Here is a 6,716-nt window from a genome sequence, read left to right as displayed (position 1 = left end):
CCCAGCGTCTCCTGCTGCGCTCCCCTGTGGGAGCTTGTTCTCTCAAATGAGCCGCTGCTCCCTGCTCCCAGGGGCCACTCCCTGCCTTCTGGCCCCTCGGGACCAGCTTTGCTCCAGAGGCCTCCAAACACCTCTGGGTAAAGCCCCTTTCTAGGGCCTTCCACTTTAACCAAGGACAGGCAGGGCAAGGCCTGGGGCAGGGTGCCCCCGAGCCCGCAGCCCGGCTGCACAGGTGAGGACCATGGCTAGCCCAAGCATCCCAGAGCCTGGGAGATGTGCCTGCCCCACCCCTCGCGATGCCCCTTGAAGCTCAGCCTGCTCCCCCAGGACCCTGCCGCGGGGTAAAAGGGCCCGTACCCAGAGCAGAGGGCAGATGTGTCCCAGACACTCGGCGTGCATGACCCTAGCCCCTCCTGCCCTGCCCTGCTCCCCGCCAGAGTCTGGGCGGGTAAGGGCCGCAGAGATAGGGACCAACTGGGGCGGGAGGCTTATGCCGATAACCCCGCGATCCTGGTTCGTCACCCAGCAGCACAAAGGCATTCAGATCTGGCCTCTCCTCCCTGCCCTTATCCCAAGCGAATCCTGGCCGTCTCCGGCAAGAGCAAGCTCTTGTGTTGCAAGCCCGATCTGCTTGACCGAGCCCAGCACAGCCAGCACGCGCACCGCTCGCTTTAAAAATGGCACAGAGGAAACGCCAGCACGTGGAGCGGACGGGGGGCAGGATGCAGCACGTCCATTTGTTACGTGTCACCAATAACAGGTGCAACTGGCAGGGGCGATTTATAATTTCAGAGCTGCTTTCAGGGGAGAGAAAGCGGACGGGCAGGCCCGGCTCCAGAAAGGAATATTAAGCACTGCAGAAATACAAAGGTATTGCTCAGGAGAAAACACAACAAGGCTGAAACCCAGCATGGTGCAGCCTTCAAATGAAATGGAGATGAGATTCAAATGAATTGCTCGTTCTTAAGGGAATTTTGGGCTTTTTAAAAACATAGTGCAAAAACCTCCTTCCTGGCCACGGGTTATAACAGCGCCTTGCGCTCTGAGCTCGCCCGCTCGGCTCGGCCTCCAGGACAGCCGGCGCCACGCTCTTCATCCCCGGTGAACCGGCAGCATGAGGGAGCCCATCCGACGCCAGCACGGGTGATGGGAGCCTGCACCCCTCTGCACTGGTGTGCAAGGGCCGTGGCAGCGATGCCAGCCCAGAGCTCCCCGTCTGCTCCCTCCTCCCGCTGCAGGGGAGCGGGGTCAGTACGAGAAGCATCCTTCCAGACCGCAGCCCCGGGCGGCAGGACGGCCGCGCGAACTGTGCCCTGGACCGGCTGCACAACCGTGGGCCGTAGGACAGGGTCCAGGCTGGAACAGGAGCCCATGCTGAGCCTGTGCCCGGGGCCCCCAAAAGGTGATACCCCCCCACACATGCCCACTGCTGTCATATGACTAGGCAAGCAATTGTGCCCTGGTCCCGTCCCATCCTCCCCGGGCATACGGCTTCCCTCCTCCGCATGCCTGCCTGGCCCGGGCCCCTTCCTAGCTGCCCTGACCATTCCTGCCCCGCAGTGCTCTGCACGTGCCAAGGGGGCCCCAGGCACGCGAGCCGATGCCCGGTCCTCACGGCCACGGCGGATGCTCCCGGCCTCTCCTACGACAGGCAGCGCAGGAAGAGACCGTGTTCCACGTCCGCGCTTCCCGGCCACATCCTCAGACTTGGACAAAGCTCAACTTAAAATGACACAAAGCTGAACTCTGCGCCAGAATATCCCCTGTGATTTGGGCCCAGCTTTAGTCTCTCTGCTGTGTGCATCCCTGAGCAAAAACCAGCTTTCCAAGATGCCGCCCAAGCACTGACTCGAGACCGCTCCTCCACAGAGGAAACCCTAGATAAAGGACACGAAGCCCCGGGGGGGTTGTTACTTTTTTCCGTCTGACCCCCAGTGGGAAAAGCAGGGTTGACTCGAGGTTTCTGAGCACTGGGGTTTGCCAAGACTTTGTGCTAAATCCATCTGGCCCCACATAGCCAGGCTGCCCGGGGCTCTGACACTTGTACCAGGGCCAGAAGCACCTTGACACCGGGCATTGATCTCGATAGCCAAACGGTGCAGAGAGCGCGGGCCCCGCTGGGTGCGGGGCGCTCATGGCGACTGCAAAGGGGGGCAAGGATGGGGGCATCCGAAGGCTGAATGCGGGGCTGGCAGCACCCCGTGCCTGGGCTCGCGCTCGCCCTGCCGGCATGGCCTTTCAACACGACCTGGCACAACGGCTACGTGACAGCAAGGCGAGGAGCCCACCGCTGACACGACAGCTCCACGGCTTTGTTCCTGGGGACACGGAGCCCGGAACGGCTGGCGCATTGGTAGAGCTGGTGCATGACTAAATCAAGAAGAACAATGAGATCTTTTTCCAGATTCGGCAAACATCAGTATCATAAAAAAAAATTAATTATATGCTTGAGCACATGCACCCGAGCAATGCCCTGTATTTTCTCCTAATTGTTCTCCGAGCCTTACAGAGCCACATTTAAATAAAAATGAAGCAGTTATTTAGACTGCAATTAAACATGGAGCCATTTATTTTTAACATAGGAATGTCGTCAGCCAGAGCGGGGAGAACCGAGCACCGAGGACCGCACAGACGCAACCCTTGCTGGCCCGGCAGCACGATGGGCACGAGCGAATGTCCCAAGGCAGCGGCACGAGATGTTCCTCAGAGCTGAGTGGCGGTGCCCAGCCCTCATGCCCAGAGGTGCTGGCACCATGTGCCCCCGAGCACACGCACACGTGCATGGCCTTGCACGCTCCAGCGTGCTTGCGGACACCTGGGCGGGCACATCTGAACAGGTGAGAAATCGGGAGGGGCCAGCAAGCGCCGGCACCGAGCGGCTCAGACCCCAGGACAGCTCGGCCGTGGCTGCTCCATGGTGAGAGGGCAGGGCCGTCCCCCAGAGCCGGCCAGCAGCCAGCCCACGGGGACTGCACCAGATCTAGGCACCGAGTCCACAGCAAAAGGGCTACGCTTGTCATCCGGTGCATCTTAGCTGCGACTCAGCTGGCAGAGGTCACTTCCCCCTGAGCGAGCCTGTCCGCTGGCAGCCGTGCCAAGCAGCACGGCCCAGATCAACAGGCCATTGAGCTTTGAAGGCATTGGTCCTACCTCAGCGCAGCCCTCCATCCTGGTGCTAAGTGCCACAGCCAGCGTCCCAGCACCAGGACAGCATGAGAGGCAAGCCCGGCCCGTGAGCGAGCAGCTGCCTGGGGGCACCGGGTCCCTGCACAGACCTCGCTGCCCCCTCCCCAGACCCCTCACACAACAGAGACCCTTCATGGGCGACGGGTGCCCCTCAGCTGGGGGGGCAGCGACCACGAAAGCGCATCCTCCCTGTTCATAAAGCTGCCGAGTCTCTGAGCCCGCAGCCCTTCGCATCTGTCTCCTCATGCAAAATGAAAGAGGCTTTGACAAACAGGAGATGAAATAAAGCAGAGGCTGTGTCGGGAAGCTGGCATCACCGCTGCTGCCACCGCCACTGTCACCCCCACACGAAGAATGGCCACGATTGTTCCCGTGTCTCCGGGGAGGGGGTCGGTCCTGCACGCACCCCCCTCCCACGACTGCCCGGCAGGGCATGGCGGTACCACTGCCAGCACACGTGCGCTGGCATGGGGGAAGCGACACGTAGCCTGACCAGGCCCATGTACGTGCAGAGACCGGGGCCATGGCCGACCGCTGCCGCGGGTCCTCTCCAGCCAGGCCCAGCCCGCTTTCCTGCAGGACCGGCACGCAGCCCGGCAGCCCACCCAAGCTACGCGGGGCAGTTTGGACCCAGGGACTCTGTGCATCGTTTTGCAGGTCGTCCTCATTCACGTGGCAGGCCAGAGCATGGCGTGGCGCTCGCGTGGGAACAGAGGTGCCAAGGCCTCATTTCACTGGGTTAAAACCTCAGGCAGGAGGCGAGAGGGACTCGAGGTGCAAGATCTGCTTATGGCAGGAGACGGAGGCTGGAGTCACGCTCTCTCTGGGACAGCTCAGGGGCCACCACGGGTTTCCAAGCCTCCCCCCTGCCGCTTCTATAGTTAGGGGCAAGCCCAGCAAGGGGGCCAGTTTGCTACCACCGTGTCGCCCCAGCACAGCAAAGCACAGTGCGCTACCCAGGCAGCCAGGAGGGGTTTGCTCCCAGCGGTGCTGGAGCCCAGCCCGTCTCCTCTTCCCTTGGCCCCGGATGCTGGGGGAGCAGAGCAGCAGGCAGAGAGCACCCGGCTCGCGCCAGCATGAGCCAAGGGAGTGCGTTTTACCTAACCTAACACCGCAGAACATTAGACTGACAGCAGGGAGGAAGGGTGCATCATTTATGCAAATGTATTTAAATTATGCAAATGCCTCTGTCCTTGGGTCTCTCTGCTGCATGCTGTCCCTATTATTTGTGCCCTGGCAGTGCGGAGCCCCTGGAGAGGGAGGGCCAGTGGCCTGAAGCTGCGCAGGCGGGGCTCCTCTGCCAGCACAACCATCGCGGGGTACCCCCCACACCAGGCCCAGGTGGAGCCAAGAGAGCTGCAAGGGATGCAGGGGTCTTTCCAAACTGGACAGTGCCCAGCACAGGCTGGCAACTCAGCCCTGCCATGCCCGAAGCAGGAAACAGCTGCATTTCAAGGGCAGCAGGAAGGCGGAGGAGGCAGAGGCAGAGCCGAGCCCAAAACATAAGCAACAGCAGGGAAGCAACAGGGCACGCACAGCAGGCGATGCAGCAAGGCAGCTGATCGAGGGTCTGCAAGCGGGGGAGCTTCCTCGTGCCCCCGGCTCAGGGGCAGGGAGGGGCGTCTCGCCCCTCATGCTGGAGGGGAGTCTGCGGCAGTGGGGGCAGAGAAGGGGCCCGGGCGGGCCGCAGCAGGGCAGAGGCGAGAGGCGTCTGTCCACACGCCGAGCCCTGCGGCCGCGCTGCCAGCAGGACCTGTGCCAGCCAGCACAGAGCGGCGAGGGCTGGGCTCACCGGCCGCTGTCCCCACCTGCTACCACCGGCCCCGGGGCTCCCTCGTCCTCTCCTCGCCAAGCAAAAGCCAGGAAATGAATGGCAGGGACAGAAGCCAGGGCAGATTTAGGGACACTTCCTCAGTGACACAAGCCATTAAACATGCCCCTGCGAGGTGGGCCAGGCAGCAGGCAGGCAGATTTACGGCCTGCCCGGCTCCTGCCTCGGCTCCACACCGCAGCCATCCATCGCCGCGCTCCGTGCGCGCAGCTTGTCCGCTCCCTACAGCAGAACTATTTTTCTCCAGGCAGGAAAAGATTTATATTTGCAGGTGGAGGAGCTGCCAGCTTGGGAGCGGATCCTCGTCCGTGCTGCCCGCCAGCCCAGCCCGGACACGCGCGCCGAAAGCAGCACGAGCCCCGCCACGCAGCCTGACCGGGAGACGAAGACCCCCACAGACGGCTGAGACATTGCTCCCCGTCCGGGCAGGCGCCACAGCCTGCCAGAGTCAGCTTTTCTCCCTCCATCAACTACCCGCCGTCCCACTCAGTCTCGCACCCGACACTGCCCCTCCGCAGTCGTGGGGCTTGCACGCTGGGCCCAGCAAGGCCAAGAACAGCTTCAGTTCACGTTCCTCCAAGTCCGAGCTGGCTGAGGCCAACGCCGTACTGCAAACACGGGGGCTCGGGGCCCGACACAGACGTGGACGCTGTGCCCATGCTGCCTCTCCCTGCCGTCTCCAACAGCGAGGATGAAGACAGCCTGCTGCGCTCGGAAAGGTGACAGCCTAGAAACCCCTGCCGCTCCTGGCCTTTATCGGCAAGGGGTTTGCTGCAAGGGACTCCGGCCATTTCGCGGATGCCTTCTGGTTTTGTTTAAGAGCCCAGGCATTTCTAGCCCGCTGTCCTGCAGCCACACGCTGCAGCGGGGTGCCACAGCAGGGGCACGTGCCAGCGAGGGGAAGCGTGCCTGCAACAGCGCTGCGCGTGCCACGGTTGTGCACGGACCCCCACAGCACCCTCTGCATCCTGTCGGCCCTGCCAGCCTTGGCTCGGGTTCGGCGGGTGCAGCTGGCACTGACGGAGCTCTTGTTCCTTGCTGCTCACATGCATTTTATTTACTGATTCCAGGCCTTTTTTGGGTGTGTGTGCAGTTGCCTCCAACGTGACTCTGCATTATCAGGGCTATAATGAGTCCCTGTTAAAATGGATTTGATGGAATAATTATATTCCAAAAAAGAAAAAGAAAAAACCTGCAGGAAAGCGCTCTCCTCCTGAAAGGGCAGGATCATCAAACATGCGTGCCACATTATTTGCAGTCACACCTTCTGCTGCATCTGCTCCTTTTAAAATATCTAACTCCAATCTGATCTGAATATATAAATCTGAATTATCACAGCAAAAGGAGATGTGCTCACACCTTTTTTTTTTTATCTGTTGCCATGGTGATTAGATAAAATTCACGTCAAGTCTCTGGGGAAGGATGGGATTATTTCAGACAGAATCTCACCCCACTTGGTGCGAACAGCGCCTACAGCTGCTTCCCTCCCTCGGTAACAGGTCTGGACACATGGCTCAGTCTGGAGGGCCGGACAGCCGGCCGGCCGGGCGAGGGGCACAGGGCACCTCTCCAGAGGGCAGCGGTAGACAGAGGAGGGGGAGACGGCACCCCGAGAGGCGGCAGCACCACAGAGCCTCCCCCTGCGATTCAAACACAGGCCAGCCCACCCCAAGGAGGTGCTAAAATGTTTAATTAAGAT

This window comes from Alligator sinensis, unplaced genomic scaffold (genome assembly GCF_000455745.1).
Source record: "Alligator sinensis unplaced genomic scaffold, ASM45574v1 scaffold2249_1, whole genome shotgun sequence".
NCBI lineage: Eukaryota > Metazoa > Chordata > Crocodylia > Alligatoridae > Alligator > Alligator sinensis.
The sequence above is the reverse complement of the archived record's forward strand: the minus strand, read 5'-3'. Positions refer to the sequence as shown.